At 43.9% G+C, this 21,263-nt stretch overlaps 1 non-coding gene across 1 annotated transcript; it reads right to left on the bottom strand.

Moving 5' to 3' along the window:
• Positions 1 to 2,970: 2,970 nt before the first annotated feature.
• Positions 2,971 to 3,032, bottom strand: LOC130029032 (U7 small nuclear RNA). Its single transcript, XR_008793248.1, has one exon. It is a non-coding gene; the product is annotated as a U7 small nuclear RNA (small nuclear RNA).
• Between the last annotated feature and the right edge of the window lie 18,231 nt (positions 3,033 to 21,263).

Here is a 21,263-nt window from a genome sequence, read left to right on the forward strand (position 1 = left end):
AAATGCATTGTACAAAAGAGTTATATATCAACTTAATACTGTAAAATAAAGATAAAGGATATCAAGCTAACAATTTGTTTATTTTATTTTTTAATCACTGAGTTGCCTAAACATAGCTTTCATTGAAAAATATCATTACTGCTCTTCTCAGTTCGTAAAATTAAGAATTTATGTAGTGTCTCATAACAAGTCTCAAAATGGAGACGTTACTGGGCCCACTGGAGCAAATTGATGAACAATGGCAGGACAGTGTTACAGTGTTACAATAGTATCTCATAGACACAGGCACACACATTAATGGCATTATGTCATTGTCCAAGATACAGAATAATTTAGCATGCTTCAAACCAAAGCAAGTTACCCACACTGCTGAAGTGTTTGCTATGTTTTATGGAAAAGCCTCTCCATTGACCAGAAAGAGTAGAATTCTTTTTGCTGTCATTGAATGGAATATGTCACTCGTAATAACCAGGAGACAGAAGGCAAAGGAAAGGAAAGGGAGAGGAAAAGAGGCTGGGGGTGGGGAGAGAGAGAGAGAGAGAGATAGAGAGAGAGAGAGAGAGACTGAAGGAGAAGTCAGAAAAAGGGAAAGGGAAAGAAAGATTGATTCCTAATGAATGTATAAGTGTGCTCTGTAATTTATTTTTTCCTCCAGAAATATTTTCCCTTTGAGAAACATACTTCCAGTTGAATGTTACTGATAGTACCTTTATAAACATGATTTTACTAATAAGACTTCTGTGTTTTATTTCGCCTATTTTCTTCATTTGATAAACTCCCTTTCATCCCCAAAGAATCATCTTTTTATTGACGCCTACCTTTTCTAGTCTTTTCGGTCACATGAGGGCTCCTTTTCTTTATTGTTGAGGCTCTTTGCATCTCTCTCATCTCTTTGCATCTCCCCCACTTAAATAAATGGTACTAAGACAATATCAACATCTATATCAATCTATGTATACATATATATATATATATGTATATATACACATATAATCAGTTCCAGATAGAGGAAGAAATTAAAAATGAAACATATAAACATACAATTTTTTTAAAAAATGAGAAGCATTAACATTTTACATATACATAGTCATCACTTCATAAAATGAATTGGGAGTGGCTCTTTTTTTATATTCAATGAATAATTCATGTAAGATTGGAATCATCTGTTTTTGAACATTTGGTAAAACTCACCTGAAAATCCTCTAGAGCCTATTATTATTTTTTGTATGAAAAATGTATGGGCACTAATTCAACTTTATATAGGATCATTTGGATATCCTCTTTCTCTTTTAAAAAATTACAATAAATGCATTCTCTAAAAATTTTCATGTTTTACGTAAATTTTCAAAAATATTTACATTTGTGCATTATATCCCTTAGTAGATTTTAATCTCTGTTGACCATTGACCATTTCAATATGTCTCATTTATATTCTTGTTTTATTTGTACCTTTGGGGGAACCGGTGGAGCTTTCTTTTTTCAAATTTTTTTTTAGTAGTTGGAAGAAATAGCTAAGAGGACGAAGAACCTCCGGCTCCGGGCACATCTCTTTGATTCCACTGTTCTTCCTGCATTAACATATGCCTCAGAGACCTGGGCCCTACGCAAACAAGATGAGAACGCCATTCAGGTCTCCCAAAGAATAATAGAAAGAATAGAAAGAGCTATGCTTGGAATATCACGTTCCACTCAAATGAGAGAACGAATCCGGAGTTCTGACATCCGTCGACGATCAAGGATCAGGGACGCTGTCTCATTTGCCAAGGTGTCGAAAATCAGATGGGCTGGTCACGTAATGAGATTTAAAGACGACCGTTGGACTAGAGCTGTTACTGATTGGATTCCACGGGATGTCAAGAGACCGCGTGGCCGCCCACCTACCAGATGGTCAGACTTCTTCCTGAAGATCATGAACGATCGGTTTGAGGCCCTTCATGTTCCCAGAGCGAACAGATGCCATTGGGCTACACTAGCACGCAACAGGGACAAATGGAGACGTTACTGGCGCCCGCTCGAGCAAATCGACGACTAACGGGAAGTTAAGTGATTAAGTGATTTTTTAGTAGTCGGAAATGTATTACTCATGTTAAACAATTTTTTTATTTGGTTTATCCCAATTATTTATTTGTTTTCTATATCATTAATTTATGCTTTTGCATTTATTATCACCTTTTGAAAAATTTTACTTTAGTTTATTTTACTTCTTTTCCTGATTACTTTCTTTAATTACATAAATTACTTGCTGAATTTTCAGACATTAGAAAAACAAATGTATGTACTCAAAATTATAGATTTCCCTCAAGCAGCTTATAAACTTTATCTTACCAATGTTGAAATTCAGTATTTTAAAAACTAACTTTCAGAGTCAGAGAGGTGTTTTAGGAAGTTAGGCCTTGCATGTGTTTCTAGTTTTCCCCCGGCATCAGATAGGCCCAATAACCTTCTTCCCAAATCCTAGCACACTAGAAGTGATTTCTGAGCATAAAGCCAGGAATAAGATCTGAGCATAGCTGGGTGTGGCCCAAACCACAATTCCTGGTAAAAGTGAATAAATAGAAACTAAGTACTCTCAAATTTCCATTTTAGTTTCTTTTACTCATGAGTAAATAGAAATTTATTTTTTACTTTCAGGAATTTGTGTTATCTCTATAACAATTATGTTCTATGTTTAATCAGGCTATATGATACCAGCTTTTATTTTAATTTGTTGGTACTAATATTAGTTCTGGCCAGTCATTGTAAGTATTCTCTGTGAGCTTGAGAGAATGTGCATTCTACACTGTTGGCGGACAGTGTATTGTATGTACAACTGAACTTATTTTACGAATCAAGGATATGTCTCAGTGATAAAGCATGTGTAAGGACTCAGATTTGATTCCTGGCGCTTCTAAAAATAAAATAAATAAACGAACAAGTTTATTGCTTTTTAAAATATTTTGTATCACAACTCATTTCGTTTGGGGGGTGAGTGTGGGCTTTCCAGTAGCAACCAGAAAAACTGCTAGACAAATTCTAAAAGAGCTGTAACACTTTTAACTAATTTCTTGATTTACCTATTAGTGATGATAGAATTGCCCACAAAGACGATGGTGTTAAGTTCTTCACATAAAAAAAGTGTCTGTCTGTGGCAGAGGCAGACTTGGGGTGGGGTTGGAAAGAGGAAAATTGAGGACATTGGTGTTGAGAAGTGTACACGGGTCAAAGGACAGGTGTTTGAGCATTGTAATACTGAAACTCAATCATGGACAACTTTGTTTTTCTCACGGTGATTTAATAAAAGAATTTTAAATACTTGAAATATTTTGAAACTACTTTATTAGGTGCATTTAAGTTGGAATTGTTAAATCTTTCTGGTAAGTCTGAATTTTAAATAATATATAGCAATCATACTAATTTCATTTTGTATTTATTATCTTCACAGGGCAAAGCCTGGCAAGCCACCAGTGAGGTATTCAATATGCAAAAAACAGTAACAACAAGTCTCACAATGGAGCTGTTACTGGTGACTGCTCGAACTATTTGTTGAACAGCGGAGGACAGTGCTACAGAGCTATTTATTATCTTAAATTCTGTTTTGTGTTGTATTAATAAACTTTCATTGACGTTCTTGTGGGCTGGAGCGATACCACAGTGTGTAGGGCGTTTGCCTTGCACACAGCCAACATGGACCCGAGTTGGATTCCTCCGCCCCTCTCAGAGAGCCCGGCAAACTACCGAGAGTATCTCTCCCACATGGTAAAGCCTGGTAAGCTACCCGTGACGTATTCAATATGCCAAACACAGTGACAAGTCTCACAGTGTTACTGGGCCCTCTTGAGCAAATCGATGAACAACGGGAGGACAGTGACAGTGACAGTGACCGTTCTTGTGGATATTACTATATATCTTTAGATTTATTGCTAACATTTCCCCCTTATTGTTTTATGTGTTTTTGTACTTAAAAAACACATGCAGCTTAAATTTGTATGTTTTTATCTGCTCTGACAATTTCACATTAAATTCAAGACATATCTATCATGATTCCTCATATATTTGAATTTATTTTGCCACCCAATTTTGCTATTTGTTTTTTCTTACTCTAATTTCTTTGTTTGGTTTTGGGGCCACACCTAGCAATGTTCAGGGGTTACTCCTGGCTTTTCACTTAGGAAGTACTCCTGGTGATACTTGGGGGACCACACGGGATGCCTGGGATTGAACTCTGGTTGGCTGTGTGCAAGGCAAGCACCTTACCCACTGTACTATCTCTCAGGTCCTCTCTAATTTTAAAATAAATTCTGGCATCTTCCCCACTCCTATTCTTTTAGACAGAGATTTTCCTCCCTCATATACATTTTTTCTCCATTGATTTAGAGACTATAAGACATTTTTAAACTTTTAGTCATTACCTAAAAGTTTCCTAGAGCTTAAATACCTTACGAATTATAATTCGGATCAGTAGTTTGGTATTTGTCCCAAATAAATATAAAATTTAGGATTTTTTAATTTTCAGTCAATTCCATCCCCCATCAATACACTAATGTTGACTCAAATATTGTTTATCATTGATTTTTGCTTCTTTAATCTCTTAGAAATTATTATAGCTTTTTATATGTATTGTTAACCTATTAAATGTTCGCACAATCTCTTCTTTTTTAAAAATTTTATTAAAACACCATGAATTACAAGGTTGTTTTTTTCTTTTTGGGTCATGCCTGGCGATGCTCTCAGGTTACTCCTAGCTCTGCACTCAGGAATCACTCCTGGCCGTGTTCAGGGGACCATATGGGATACTAGGAATTGAACCTCAGTTGGAGAGTGCAAGGCAAATGCCCTACCCACTGTGCTATCGCTCCAGCCCCTACAAAGTTATTCTTAGTTGAGTCTTAGACATACAATTTTGCAGCATGCATCCAACCACCAGTGTCAATCTCTCTCCACATATCCTCTTTGCTATCCAGACTTTCTTTTTTTTTTTTTTTTTGGTAGAGAAAGTTCAATTTTTGTTTCCGTTTCTGGTCTTGGATTTCTAGCAGGACATCTGCTTGGTTGCTAGCAGGACATTGGGGGCTCACCACGTACCAGATAGATTGAGAGGGAGGGGCTGAACACATAGCCTATGGAGGCAAAATGTTTACATTTTCACTAAGGGAATAAAATTCACAAGGATTTCCATGTAAACACCCACCAGTACAGTACTCCAACCCTGACCCCCAACCAAGACCACCAAAAAATAACGCTCAGAAATTACTGCGCGTTAATATTCAGATATCATGTTTTGTGTTTATTTATTTTTGGGGGGACATATTCTGTAATGTTCTAGACTTTTGCCTGACTGCTCAGGGGAACAGGGCTCGGGGAACCCTCTGGGGTTCTAACCATGGATCCTGGGGCAGCTACTCCCAGTTCGACTAATTTTTTTTATTTTATATTTTTTATTTTTTATGTTAAGTATTTTTATTTTTTAAATTTATTTATTTATTTATTTTGAATACCCATCTCTCCACCAGTGACCGGTTCCCACCACCGTGGATCCCAGTATGCCTCCCACCCCCCACCCCCCACCCCAGACTGATATTTTTTAATTGCACAAAACTTCCAATTGCTGGAGTAGCTCCAACTGTTCATGTATTCTGTTACAACAGTTGAGCATGAAACTAAGTCAATCAAAAGCCCAGAATGGGCCTTGGGGTAACCCAGAATGATGCTCAGGAATTGAGGAATGGAAAGCATTCTATGTGTAGTCAATATTCCTGTCTATGTGTTTGTATATCTTCATATCCAGTGGTGTTCTCAAGCTACTCTTAGCTCTGTGCTCATCAACTCTTCAAACAGTGCTCAAGTCGACAATGCACTGAATTCAACTGGGATCTAAAATAGATCAGCCACATGAATTGAAAGTCCCTTCTTCGCTCTGTAGCTGAGTGGTCATTGATTAGTTTAGTAGTGGATGAATTATGCAGCAAAAATTAAATTCTTTCAAAATTTGAACCAGTGCTCAAGAAGAATTATAGAGTGGGTGTGCAGGAGAAAGTCACTTTTTCAGTTGTGTTGACCTATTGTTCAGCTATGAGTTTTAGTTTATTAGAGGAAAATATGAATAAAATGTATAGTAAAATGGAGGGCTGGAGCAATAGCACAGTGGGTAGGGCATTTGCCTTGCACGCAGCCCACCCGGGTGTGATTCCTCCATCCCTCTCAGAGAGACTAGCAAGCTACCAAGAGTATCCCACCCACATGGCAGAGCCTGGCAAGCTCCCTGGGGCGCATTCGATATGCCAAACACAGCAACAACAAGTCTCACAATGGAGACGTTACTGGTGCCTGCTGGAGCAAATCAATGAACAGTGGGACAATGGGACGACAGTGCTAAAGTAGTACAGTGTTTAATAGTAAAACACAAAACTTAGTTATTTTAGAAGTTTACTTTTTAGTTTGAAGAGTTGATATCTGTATTTATAGACTTAATTTCTTGCAATCCCTCACAAGGGCACCTGCCAATCATGGAGTGAAATAGGAACAATGGCTTAGGGTGCACAAGAATGGTGTGGTTTATGATCAATACTTGATTGCTTTGTATAATCAGTTTTATTATTTTCTATGTCAAGGCTTGCTTCACTTTATGTCGACGTAAATTTACTGGGTGTTGAAAGATAGCCCCATGACAAGTGGGCCCTAGCAAAGCAAGTCCCAGCCCATATCCCCCCTGCAGCTGCGGCAGGTTGACAACACCAGGTACCCCCATCTCCTCCTTGCCCCTGGAATTCGCCAGGTAAGGCCACAAGGCTGGAAAAGGCCTAATGAGGCATCTCCTTGCCATGGAATCCGCCTAATAAGGCCACAAGTTCAGAGAAGGCCTAATGAGGTATTTTCTTGCCCTGGAATTCACCTAATAGGGCCATAAAACCCGAAAAGGCGTAATTGACTGCCCGGTGGGATGGCCTGGTGACAGGTACAGAAGAGAGTGGCTGGTGCTGATGGCTTGTTGCAAAATGACTGGCTGCCTGCGTGCAGTATCTAATGTGATAATTCAAATGTATTGGGTGATTTGTGCGTGGGCATTTCTGAAATGCGCGGGAAGATGGCCTATAAAAAGCCCCCTTTGAAGAGGCTCGGGGCTCTCTGTCACTGATGGTTTGCGGTCATGCTGTGAGCCCAAGCATGCTCAAATAAACCTCTTGCTTTTGCATGGACTTGGTCTCTCAGAGTTCTCCTTGACAGGTGAGGCTGTCATGATCTCGGACCCTAACAGGTGTCAGGATATGGGACATATGAGTTAACTAATTTTGTGGGTGCTTATGAAAATGACACGTGTGTAGGATGTGTTTTTTCCTCGCCTGTGCTTGTGGTGGGAGGCTGATGCTCTTGCCTAGCAGGACTGCCCTCCAGATGCTGTGAATACACTCCTCCAAAATTTATTTGTTGACGTCTCCTTGTCTCCTTGGTTCATGACCTCAAAAACTTTGAGGCTCATGTGATATTTGATGTGGACTGAAGCACAACAGTACCTGTGGACAGCTGCAGAGATTTTTTGGCAAGTAAAACAGATTATATTTGGAGGGGCTTTTGAAGGTGTTGAGGGGAAGTGAGTGAGGAAGAGAAGAAAATCAGAGAGAGGGAGTAACGCGTTCAAGAAAGAACACAGGCCTCTCCGCCCTTGGGGAGAACCCCTACACACATCCCAGTATTAGACATGGAAGTATGAAAGTACACATCTCAAGAGGGCGACACATGTGCTGGGGTACTCCACGTGCTTGTGCCCCTGGGCATAAGGAGCACATAAGACCGGGCAGCATATAAGTCGCTACAGAGATTTTTTTCAAAGAACCACTTTGTATATGCTTTGTTCAAACCTTTACTCAGTTGCCCAGGGTGTCTGAAGAACTGATGTCCCCAAATCTCTCAGATTTGGGTATTAGGAGTCCTTTGTTCCTCCCAGGAAGTCACTAACGATCTTCTCTCTGGGCCTTTAAATCACTGTTCGGGACTTTGTGGAAGAATGGACGCAGTGCTAGTGACCCGAGCAGGCCTGCACACGACATGCCGAGATGGACCACAAGGGTCATGTGAAAGATCTCAGAACAAGCACATCATTTTCAGGATCAGTGAGTTTTTTATTGTTTTTGTTTTCTTCTTTGTATCAATTTGGGAAGGGGCACACGAAGAAGTGCTCTGCGATGATTCGTAGTGGGGCGCCAGGAACCACATGGGTGATGGGGATGGAACCCAGATTTCCACTTCATACAAAGCAAGTGCCCTTCCACTGCACTATCACTAGGGCCCACAAACCAGTTCTCTGACACCATTAAGACTTGTGCTAACTTTCTAGAGAAGGCACACTCACAGTATTCCACTATTATGAAAAATACTAGAATTTTTTAAGTTTTCATTTGACTCATTTCAGTGTCTAGGGAGATTAAGTTCCTGCATTCCCAGCATCAGGCTCTGGACTTCCTCCTAAGTTGTCGAGAGACCATAGATGTGGTGGTTGGGATGGAGCCTGGACCTCCACCGTTGAAGTCATATGCTTGCTCCACTGAGCTATCCCAACAGCCTAAAAATATGTCTATTCTATTATGAATCTTGCCAGCTACCTCATATTGATGACCTCATTCTCAATGAAACTGCAGCAATGCCAAATCCTGAAGCTGTGGTTTGAGTTCTGAAATTGATCACAGCAAGCCAGATAATAATTAATCCTATAGACCCTGGATGAATAGGCCAGCAGGCGGATCTCTGTGGTTCTCTCAGTAAAAACAGGCCCACAGAAAAGAGAAGATCCTCTGGGAGGAACACCGTGAGGAGCCTGACAGCCCTCATAGTAATTTGTGGGCTTTTGTATTTGTCTAGAACCAGTGATATCTGGGGGAGCATGGAGTGCTGGGGATCAAACCATGATCAGTCATGGGTAAGAACAACACCATCCCCTCTGTACTGTTGCTCCACCAAAACCAGCTTTGTCAATGGCTCAATAATTCACGTTTAAGGATTAAGGCTGAAGAAAATCTCTTAGTGAGTCAGAGTGAGAACAGCAGGTAGGCACACAGGGTGACAGGGAGAGATCGCTGAGCACCACCCAAAGGAACCCCTGATGACCATCAGGAAAAAACCCTCTGCAACACCAGGCCCCACAACAAAATAAAAGTACTTTTTCCAGTTTGCTCAAAAACCAAGCTAATGATCCGAGGCAAAGACAAGTGTAGGGACAGAGATTGGGGGGGGGGGAGGTGGTTCTGCTGCTCCTGAAAAGGGCACCCCGACGTTGCGGGCTGTGCAGCCAGGCTGGTAAGTGACAGAGGGAGATGGGACATGGAGGGTTCCGAGTCTCATGGGCACATGACAGATGAAGAAGAATGGAGCAAAGTGAAGAAACAAAGCAAGTTTTCAAGATGCACAGTTTCGGAGAAGGAAGGTCAGCGTAAGCCCGACACACTCACCTGGATCCAGGAGCCCAAGGCAGCCGGGGTCGGCAGCACAATTCACACAAGTTCAGGGCACCACACACTGCGCAGTATCCATGCCAGGGAGGGACCAGAGACACTCACCTGTGTTGGGATCGGAGATCACCCCTGAGGATTCAGACAAAGAGTCCGGCGGGAATGCAAACCACACATCGAGATTTTATTATCCAGCTAGCTGGGCCCTCCCGTTGGTCGTCGATTTGCTCGAGCGGGCCCAGTAACGTCTCCATTGGAGACTTTGTTGTTACTGTGTCTGGCATATCGAATACTCTCGGTAGCTTGCCGGGCTCTCCGAGAGGGGCGGAGGAATCGAACTCGGGGCTGAAGCATCCTAACACATAGGTCAGAGCTCAACCCTGAGTGCTTATAGTCAAGGGTTTATATAGCCATCCTGGGCTCTCAGGCCCCAGAAGCAAGCTCAAAGAAAAGAAAAAAAAACTTCCAAAAGTAGATATAACTTCAAGCATTCCAAATACAAACATGGGAGAAAAAAAAATCAATGTCATACTTCAAGAAAACATATTGTCAGTCAGATCCAGGATACATGAGACTTGTATATCAAGAAAATATTCCCATAATAAAAAAAATAAATCTTGGGGCTGGAGCGATGGCACATTGGGTAGGGCGTTTACTTTGCACTCAGCCAACATGGCCGACACAGGTTCGATTCCCAGCATCCCATATGGTCTTCCAAGCACCGCCAGGAGCAATTACTGAGTGTATGAGCCAGGAGTAACCTCTGAGCATCGCCAGGTGTGACCCAAAATGTAAAAAGACTATCAATGTCATACTTCAAGAAAACATATTTTCAGTCAGATCCAGAATACATGAGACTTAAATATCAAGGAAATATTCTCATACATCAAGACAGCAAGAATTCCTATAGGTCAAGGCATGTTATCAGTCAGACATAGGACACAAGATACAGGTGTGTTGACTCCTAACTCTCCAGTCCTGTGTCTGTGTAAACATCAGGGGCTATTTCACGCCAATTTGCTCCGTTAAGTCATATCCTCAGGGCCAGAGTTGCTTCCCACCAAATTGTACTTTCATCCAATTAACTCGTTTATGTCATATACCCTTCATGGCCGATCGACCAGGGTGAGAAATGTTTGGCTAGGTGCTCTTTACAACCAGGGTGACAAATGAGAAATGGTGGGCAAGCTGCTTCTCACAATTCATTGTACCTACGAGGACTGTCCTCCCATTGTTCATTGATTTGCTCAAGCAGGCCGAGTAATGTCTCAATCGTGAGACTTGTTACTGTGTTTGGCATATCAAATACATCACGGGTAGCTTGCCAGGCATTGCCGTGTGGGCGAGATACACTCGGCAGCTTGTGGGGCTCTCTGAGAGGGGCTGAGGAATCAAACTTAGATCAGCCTTGTGGGTCTCATGCAAGCCAAATGGCCCCCTCTGTGTTATGGCTCCAGTCCCTCTTTGATACATTTTACGGGTTCAAGCCACATGCAAGGCACTGGACTAATACCCATTGGATTATCGTTTTTTATTTTTCTCTTTATTGTGAGGATTTTCCTTTACTGAATCACCATGAGCTATTTACAAAGCTTTCATGGCTAAGTTTCAGTCATTCAATGATTGAACATCCAGCCCTCCACCAGTGTATTTTTCCACCACCGAAGTCCCCAGTATCCCTCTTGCACCCCCACCCAACCCCACATGCTGCCTGTATGGAAGGCACTTTCTTTTTCATTCTTTCTCTACTTTGGGGCATTATGGTTTTCAATACAAATACGAAGAGGTTATCATGTTTGGTTCTTTGTCTACTTTCAGCACACATCTCCCAACTCTTGGGCAGTGCTCAGTGCTCAGTGCTCAGGGATACCATCCCTAGCAATCCCTCCAACCATCATTGATCTAGTCACTGGACTCTTTCTTAAGCTCCTTATTTCTCACTTTTCTAGAAATAAATAACAGTTTGAATTCAAACAAGTTAAAGGCTTTGTTTACCAAATCAGTTGGGGGTGTGCAAAGCAGGAAAAAGTCAGTTCATTTGTACTTGAGAATTGTAACATAAAGAATGACTAGGAGTGTTCATTATTAAGAGATTAAAGTGTTAGATCTGCAGTATTTACAATAGGGTTCCCCAACCACCACTTGGAATAATTCTTGAGTGAGTAGACCAGAATAACCCCTCAGCCTCAAAGGGGTGGGATCCAGAAATGGAAAAAAATGGCCAAAGGGCAAGCTGTGAGGATCTCAGAGATGATGGAGGCATTGTTCATCCCAAAGGCTGCCGGAGATTGAATGAATCATTCAAGGTAAATTGAAATTCCGATTTTAGGGACTGGAGGGCATTTGCCTTGCACAGGATGACTGGGATACGATCCCAGCTTCCCCTCCCAAGTCCACCCGGAGTGATCCTGCCTTCAGAGCCACTGGGCATTTCTGGCTGTACCCTTACCCTCAACTCCCCAAAAAACAAGTCTGTTTTGTGAATTGAACAGAAAGGTCGATGTCAGGGTGAGCAGGTTTATGAATGACAGATGTGTCAATTCAATCTCTGTGATCAAGGCTTTCTATGCCTGTAGATGATTTTCTGAGCTCACCTCCAGTATCACATGGTTCCTTGCTACCACCGGCAGTAATCAGCTACCTGGGCAGCACTGGGTGCTTAGTATTTCCATCTTTGGAGTGGGTGCCAAAGCCAGCAGTACTCAGGGCTTATTCCTGCCTTTGCACTCCGGAATCAATCCTGCTGGGGCCAGGCTCAGAGGGCATACACGGCAGTGCTTTGGGGACCATATGGGGTTCTGGGTCTCCAACCCATGTCAGCTGTGTCAAAGCAAATGCCTTACTTTTGCTACCATCTCTCTGGCCCCCACCATTTTTTTAGCTTTTTGGGTCGCATCCAGCGATGCTCAGGAGTTATTTCTGCCTCTGCATTCAGGAATCACTCCTGGCGATGCGTGGGAGATCATGGGATGCTGAGGTTCGAACCCAGGATTGACTGGGTGCAAAGCAAGTGCTTATCTGCTGTACTATCTCTACTACCCTGATTTAAAAGACTTTTCTCAAAGTAATTGTGTCATCTTTTTCCAATGTCCAGAAAAAAATCCCATGCTTACTAAATACAATGTTATTTCTGTGGTTTTGGAGAGTGGCTGGGCCACATCCAGCGGTGCTCAGGAATTGCTACAGAAGGTGCTCAGAGCACTGTATGTAGTTATGGGGATATGAACCAGTGCCCACCATATGCCAGGCAATATCCATACTAGCTCTTCATTTAAAAATGTGATTGCAAAGAAGCTGTGTAACAGTACTCCCGGGGCTGAATTATCTGCCCTTCTCCCCTTCAACACTTCCTATGTTGAAGTCCTAACATCCAGGACCTCCTAATGGTTTGGAAGGAATTTATGTAGGCAGGCAGACAGATAGGGAAGGTTCTCTACCAAGGTAATGCCAGTAAATTTCCCGGGAATAGCTGTAAGTTTGTGAAGGCCAACCCTGCAGAAAACGGAAACTAAGGCCTGATCAGACCCTCACTTATGGCCAGAGAAGCTCCTGCAGAAATAAAAGGCCAGGGAAAAAATTTCAAAGAAGACCATCACCTCTCCCAACGTCCCTAGGCAACCTCCTTACCAACAACGGACTTTTACCTAGCTTAAAACCCCACATGAGTGCAGGCTGGAGAAACCCTATAAAGGCCACCTTGAACAAAGGAATGGCGCGCAAATGCTGCCTGAGCCCATGTGCTGCTTGTACCCACATGGGTGAGCACATGTGTCGCCCACATATCCCCTCTAGAGATGTGGACATTCATGCTTTCCTGTCTGATACTGGGGTGTCTGTAGTGCTCTCTCTGCCCTTGGAGAAGCCCAGGATGCCTCCTGATTGTGTTACTCTCCACTCTCCAACTTTCTCTCCCTCCTTCCCTTCAAAACCTCCAATTAAAATCTGTTCAACTTCACTGCTTGTCTTCATTAAACAATGAATACGACTCCTGAAATTCTTTTTTGAGAGTCGAGACAAGACCCCAGTAATCTGTAGGTAAAAACGGATGTTGGAGCTATAGGTAATAGGCTGGATATTTCTTTTATTTATTTATTTATTTAAAGATTTTATTATTGAAACCCTGTGAGATAGACCCTTACAAAGATGTCCACGTTAAGATTTTCAGTCATACAGTGTTCCAACGCCCATCCCTCCACCAGTGTACATTTCCCAGCACCAGTGTGCCAGGTTACCTACCGTCATCCCCCACCCAGCCTGCCTCTACAGAAGACACTTTTCTTCCCTCTCCCTCCCTTCTTTCCTCCCCACAGTCAGCAGATTTCTTGAAGTTTTGAGGAGACACATCCACTGGTGCTCAGGGCATCAGAACCCTCGCCTGTGTGTCCTGCACACTGACCACACACCCAGTCCATCTTTTTACTTCTCTGTCCAACAGTGCTCACTGACCACATTGAGGCATTTCTGTTCTGAAATGTAAGTAGTTCACTTGGATTTTATGGGGGTTTTGATGTCCCTTCGGAACATCTGAGTACATGTCCCCATATCTGGCCTAACCACAAGGTCATAACAGGGTGCAGGTGGGAGTTACATTATCTATTCTGAGCCAGCTTTTGCAACTCTAGCTTTTACAGCTTTTAGTGTTTTCTGGTTAACTCTTTCCTACCACTTAACTCTTTCATGACTATTAGCCTGGGTGGCCCTTACAGATCCTCTCAGAATGGGAGAAGCATGCTGAAAATAGACTATAGACCAAATATGATTGCTACTCAATGCCTCTTTTGCAAACCACAACACCCAAAAGGAGAGAGAGAAAACAAAATGGAATGCCCTGCCACAGAGGCAGGGTGGGATGGGGGGGATAGGGGGTGGGAGGGATACTGGGACCCGTAGTGGTGCAAAATGGGCACTGGTGGAGGGATGGGTACTTGATCATTGTATAACTGAAACCCAAGCACAAAAATTTTGTATGTCTACAACTGTACCTCATGGTGTTAAACTAATAAAAATTTTAAAAAAAGAAAATTCAGGATTAGCTGGTAACAGGTGTAAAGGTATAAAGTGGTGGGAGTTGAGGATGAAGAGGAGATGGGAGGATTAAAGTCACAGGAATTGGGCCGGAGTGATAGTGCAGTGAGTTGGCGATTGGCCTTGCGTGTGGCTGTCCTGGATTGGAACCCCAGCATCCCAGATGGTCTCCCAAGCATTTCTGAATGCAGAGGCTGGAGTTACCCCTGAGTATCTTTGCGCGCGGTCTAAAAGCAAATCAAAAATATTGAAAAAATAATAAAATCACAAGAATTCCTGAAACATGGACTGGGCTCAAATCAGCTTTGCCCAAAAGGTGAGAGAGAGAGAGAGAGAGAGACAGAGACAGAGAAACAGAAATCGACAGAAACAGAGAAGAAAAGTGCCTGCCATAGATGGGGGTGGGCAATGGGAAACTAGGGAACCGGTGGTCGAAAATGTACACTGGGGAAAGAAAGATGGCGGCTGCACGGGAGCCTTGTGGACAGCAGTTTTGAGCCGGGGGTGGGAGCGGCAGGGACCTCATGGGAAGGGGGGCATAATGGGCCGTCCTTCACGCCTGACCGAGGTCGCCAGCTGCCCCCCACGAGCGGCTCTCCGGCACGGCCACGACTCCAGAGCACAGAAACCAATCTCTTAACTATCTAACTTTTAATAGAAATTCTTCCAGGGTTAATAAGTAAAATAGCAGAAATCAATAGCAGCCGCGCGACATCATTTTATTCTTAAACCAAGTTGTAGAAAGCAAATCATTTCACAACGCTGATTCAGGATGTCTGATTGGGGGAGGGGTCGTAAACTCTATACAATAACTGTGCATCTTCTATCAAAGCAATGTATCTAGTCAAAGTAGATAGAGTATTAACTAGAACTCATCTGCCTCACAGGAATTGGGAGGGGTGGGAGGTGGGGTTCTATTGGGGTTCGCGGTTAAAAATAAGTATTGGTAAAGGGAAATGTGTTTGATATTTACATGACTGAGACCTAAACCCGAAAGCTCTGTAACTTTTCCCACAGTGATTCAATAAAGAAAGAAATTATAAAAAAAAAGAAAATGTACACTGGTGAAGGGGCAGGTGTTGGGACATTTTATGACCGAAATCCAATCATAAACAACTTTGTCACTGTATTTCACTGGGATTCAATTAAAACAAATTTTTAAAAATAATAACCATAAAAGGGGTTGGTCCAATTTTTTAACCCTTTCTTGTTCTCTGGTTGCACTCAGAGGCTACTTCCAGCCCTGTGCTCTAGGAGAGTCACTCCTGACAGTTAGTGGGGGACCAGGCATTGCAGGGATCCAACCTGGGTCTCTGGCATGCAGAGCACTCACTCGGCTCTTATCTAATTTCTTAACATGCAAACTGGTGGGCCTGCTCAGAGGGAAGCACGGGAGCATGTGGGTGCTGGAGGACTCTTCCGGCTGCTGGAATATCTCCAGGATTGGGGTGGTGGAGCCCCGCAGCCGCTTCCCATAGAGAGTAAACAATCTCTCAGAAACAAAGAGTGGCAAATGCACGTTCACATTTGCATGGAGGAATCTAGGAAAGAGACCCAACGTGATGAACACTAGCAGAAGCACAGAACAAGGGAGAACAAAGGACAGGAGACTACCCCAGTCTGTGTTGTCCCACTTCTACAGAGGAGGAACTTTCTGGTGAGGTCTGTACCTTAGGGAGTCCCGTTACCTCCACAGTGGACGCGTTCCTGATTCTGTAGGATTTTGACAAATGAATGAACCACTTCCACACAAAATTCTAAGGCTTAAGAAGTGAGTTTACTGTACATTCAAGTCAGTCAAGGAAAACAAAACTGTACATCGCCCACCCCAAAGTCCAAGCATCTCCTCCTGCCCATTTATGACGTCACTCGTCCTGTCCCACGATGGCGAGTCCTGAGTACGATGGCCTGGTCCTGTCCCTCGCCGTCTGCTCACCTCCAGTGTACGATGGTCTGGTCCTGTCCCTCGCCGTCTCCTCGCCTCCAGTGCATGATGACCTTGTCTTGTCTCTGCACCGTTCACTCTCCTGGGTCTGGAACCTGTGCTGGCCTGGAAGCTGTCACCTATTTCCTCCCTGTTGGACCCTGCTGCTTATCTTATTGGGCTTGTCTGGGACTGTCCCCGACAAGCTCCTGAGCTTTCCTCATCTTTATTAACAGTCGCGTGCACATGGGCATGGAACTTTGCTACCCTGTTCTCTCTGTGGCCAGGGGTGAGGAGCAAATAGAGTGTTGCCCAGCTCGAGAGATCGGGGGTGTTCCTGTTATTTGCTGCTTTGCCCCCTCCCCTCCCAGCTCTCCATGACCTGTTGTGACAGGAAGCAAGACTGAGAACAACCCATTAAAGCAATCAGTTGTCCTGGTCTCTTCAAACTTCTCCCACGGCAGCATTCCTTCCACACACACACACACACACACGCACACACACACACTCCCCACCCCTGTCAGCTGGTACCCACAATTCCCTTCAGGATCAAGAGCAAAGTTCTATCTTCTGTATGGACTTCCTGCTGAAAAAGGGGGCTGCTGAGTTTTCCTGGGGCCCCTGCGTTCTCTGACTAGGGCAGGACTAAGAAGTTGACCCTCAGAAGCTGAGCAAGTTTATCTGGCAGCCAATCAGATGCTCTCTGGAGTTGCAGAACTCAGGGCGACAGGCATGAAGAGGAAATCTGAGGTCACGGTCACGGTCACGATCCTCCCGTTGTTCATCGATTTGCTCGAGCGGGCCCAGTAACGTCTCCATCATGAGACTCGTTACTGTGTTTGACATATCGAATACGTCATGGGTAGCTTGTCAGGCTCTGCCGTGCGGGTGAGATACTCTCGGTAGCTTGCCGGACTCTCCGAGAGGGGCGGAGGAATCGAACTCTGGTCGGCCATTGTTAGCCATTTGTAAGGCAAATGCCCTACCGCTGTGCTATCGCTCCATAATTTATGACTGGCAGGAGCACACTGGGAAACCGGAAACTATTGTGTGGGGGAACGTAGCCAAGTTCCAGGGGTCTGGAGCAAGTGTTTCTGGACCTCTAATGAGCCAGGAGCCGGGGTGTCCTGGGGTTTTTTCGAGAGCACAGGTTTCTCAACTCTGACATGCACCCCCAACCTTAGTTCCTGGGGCCACAGTGACAGTACAGTGGATAAGGCAGTTGCCTGGCACACAGCCAACCTGAGTTGGATTCCACTCGAGCACTAAGAGACTAAGGGAAGCACTGGACATTTAAAACTTACATCTTATTAGAGAAGAACCCAAAAAGCCAATGCTTTTTGTTCAGGCACAGATCTGACACTTCGTGCTTTTCTTAAGAGAAAAAAAAAACCGTTAGCACTGGATCAGAAAAGTAAGCACTCTATCTCCTAGGGCAGAGACCCATATTAAAGTTTCCTGTGTATAGATGTAGGCAACATTCAGGATTAAAGTTTCCTGTGTATAGACGTAGGCAATATTCAGGGTTTTCTTTGAAAAAGCAAAGCCATAAGTTACTATCTTATGTATTCCTCAGTTAACGGAAAGGTAAGAATCTAAGACATTCATGAAAACAGCAAAACCCACATCAACCACTTTTTCTGTTAGAACCGAGACCCAAAGGACCACCTTTGCACTCATGCAGGAATACTGTCACTCCTTTTGAAAAGGTTAGAAACAAAGTAGCCAGTGTTCTTGTCAGAGAGATAAAACAGAAGTAACCATCTTTAAAACCTCATCTCCCATTCCTTCAACTTCTTGTTCGTGAGGTCTAGAGCTCCTCACATGTTTCAAATATTTTCTAGATCCATCCCCTCAGGCCCACAGCTTGGTTGTCAATACTCCCTTCCTTGAACAAGGCCCCTTTTCACATCCTGAATCCAGTGCAGTTCTTCCCCACTCCAAGGATTTCATGAAGCCACAGAGAGATGCTAAGGCACTTGCCTGGAACATTGCTGACCCGGGTTCCATCCCCAGCACCCATAGAGGACCCTGAGCCAGCCAGGAGTGATCCCTAAGTGCAGACCCAAGTCAGCCTTGAGCATCACTGGCTGTATAGTGCAGAAACCAAACCTTGAAAAACCACAGAACTAAACAGAAAAAATCGTGATCCTTGTCCCAGTGAACTTTCCCCCATGATCCTGCAGTGGTCACTGAAGTGGGTTATTTCCCATGAGGACATTCATTCTGAGTTGTGGGTAAGAAAGATCCGATGACTCATTTTCCCATCTGTCTAGAGAGTTCAACTTTGTGTTGTTACATCGTTCAAGGTTTGACACTGGGCCTTCTGATGTGGGAACGAGATCTGAGATGGGGCTGAGGCTGGGATCAGGGCACCTGACTGAAGAGGAGAAGGTCACACCCGGCGATGCTCAGGGGTTACTCCTGGCTCATACAATCAGGAATTGGTCCTGGCAGTGCTCGGGGGGCCATATGGGATGCTGGGAATCGAACCTGTGTTGGCCATGTTTGCTGCATGCAAAGCAAACGCCCTACACACTGAGCTATCTCTCCAGCCCCGAGATTGATTTTTTTTATTATGGGAATAATTTCTTGATATACAAGTCTCATGTATCCTGGATCTGACGGACAATATATTTTCTTGAAGCATGACGTTGATTATTTTTTTTTCTCCCATGTTTGCATTTTGAATGCTTGAAGTTATATCTACTTTTGGAAGTTTTTTTTTCTTTTCTCTGAGCTTGCTTCTGGGGCCTGAGAGCCCAGGATGGCTATATAAACCCTTGACTATAAGCACTCAGTGTTGAGCTCTGACCTATGTGTTATGATGCTTCAGCCCCAGCTAGGTGGATAATAAAATCTCGATCTGTGGTTTGCATTTCCGCTGGACTCATTGTCTCTCTGAATCTTCAGGGGTGATCCCGGATCCCAACAAAGGTGAGTGTCTGCAGTCCCTCACTGGCAGGGATACTGCGCAGTGTGTGGTGCCCTGAACTTGTGTGAATTGTGCTGCCGACACCGTCTGCCTTGGGCTCCTGGATCCAGTTCAGTGTGTCAGGCTCACGCTGACTGTCATTGTCCTAAACTGTCCATCGTGAAAACTTGCTTTGTTTCTTCATTTTGCTCCATTCTTCTTCATCTGTCATGTGTCCATGAGACTCAGAACCCTCCATGTTCCATCTCCCTCTGTCGCTGGCTGCACAGCCGGCAACGTCAGGGTGCCCTTTTCAGGAGCAGCAGAACCACCTCCCACCCCACCATCTCTGTCCTACACTTGTCTTTGCCTCGGATCATTAGCTTGGTTTTTGAGCAAACTGAAAAAAAGTACTTTTATTTTGTTGTGGGGCCTGGTGTTGCTGAGGTTTTTTCCTGACGGTCATCAGGGGTTCCTTTGTGCGGTGCTCAGTGATCACTCCCTGTCACCCTGTGTACCTACCTGCTGTTCTCACCCTGACTCACTAAGAGATTTACTTCAGCCTTCATACTTAAACATGAATGAGTGAGCCATTGTCAAAGCTGGTTTGGGTGGACCAACAGTACAGCGGCGATGGTGTTGATCTTACCCATGACCGACCATGGTTTGATCCCCAGCACTCCATGCTCCCCCAGATATCACTGGTTCTAGACAAATACAAAGGCCCAAAAATTACTTTGAGGACTCTCAGGTTCCTCATGGTGTTCCTTCAAGAGGATCTTCCCCTTTCTGTGGGCCTGTTTTTACTGTGAGAACCACAGAGATCCACCTGCTGGCCTATTCATCCAGGGTCTATAGGATTAATTCTTATCTGGCTTGCTGTGTTCAATTTCAGAACTCAAACCACAGCTTCAGGAGTTGTCATTGCTGCAATTTCATTTGAGAATGAAGTCATGAAATATGTGTTAGCTGGCAAGATTCAGAATAGAAAAGGCATATTTTTAGGCTCAGTGTAGCAAGCATATGACTTCAACGGTGGAGATCCAGGCTCCATCCCAATCACCACATCTATGTCTCTCGACAACTCAGGAGGAAATCCAGAGCCTGATGCTGGAAGTGGAGGAAATTAGTCTCCCTGGGCACTGAAATGAGTCCATTTGAAACTTAAAAAAATTCTAGTATTGTTGATACTAGTGGAATACTGTGAGTTTGCCCTCTCTAGAATGATAGTACAAGCCTTCATGGTGTCAAAGTACTGGTTTTTGGGCCCTAGTGATAGTGCAGTGGAAAGTACATTTGTTTTGTATGAAGTGTTCACCTGAACTCCATCCCCATCACCCATATGGTCCCTGGTGCCCCACTATGACTCATCGCAGAACACTTCTTCGTGTGCCCCTTCCCAAATTGATACACACAAGAAAACAAAAAGAAGAAAAAACTCACTGATCCTGAAAATAATGTGCTTGTTCTGAAACGTTTCACATTGTCCTTGTGGTCCATCTCGGCATGTCGTGTCCGGGCCTGCTCAGGACACATGCACTGCATCCTTTCTTCCACAGAGTCCCGGACAGTGATTTACAGGCACAGAGAGAAGATTGTTAGCAACTTCCTGAGAGGAACAAAGGATTCCTGATACTCAAATCTGAGAGATTTGGGGACATCGGTTTTGCAGACACCCTGGGCAACTGAGTAAAGGTTTGAACAAAGAATATGCAAAGTGGTTCTTTGAAAAAAATCTCTGCAGCGATGTATATGCTGCCTGATCCCACTTGCTCCTTATCCCCAGGGGGCCAAGCACATGGAGTGCCCCAGCACATGTGTCGCCCTCTTGAGATGTGTACTTTCATACTTCCATGTCTAATACTGGGATGTGTGTAGGGGCTCTCCCCAAGGGCGGAGAGGCCTGTGTTCTTTCTTGAACGCGTTACTCCCTCTCTCTGATTTTCTTCTCTTCCTCACTCACTTCCCCTCCACACCTTCAAAA

Source organism: Sorex fumeus, unplaced genomic scaffold, assembly GCF_029834395.1.
Source record: "Sorex fumeus unplaced genomic scaffold, SorFum_2.1 ptg000041l, whole genome shotgun sequence".
In the NCBI taxonomy this organism is placed as follows: domain Eukaryota; kingdom Metazoa; phylum Chordata; class Mammalia; order Eulipotyphla; family Soricidae; genus Sorex; species Sorex fumeus.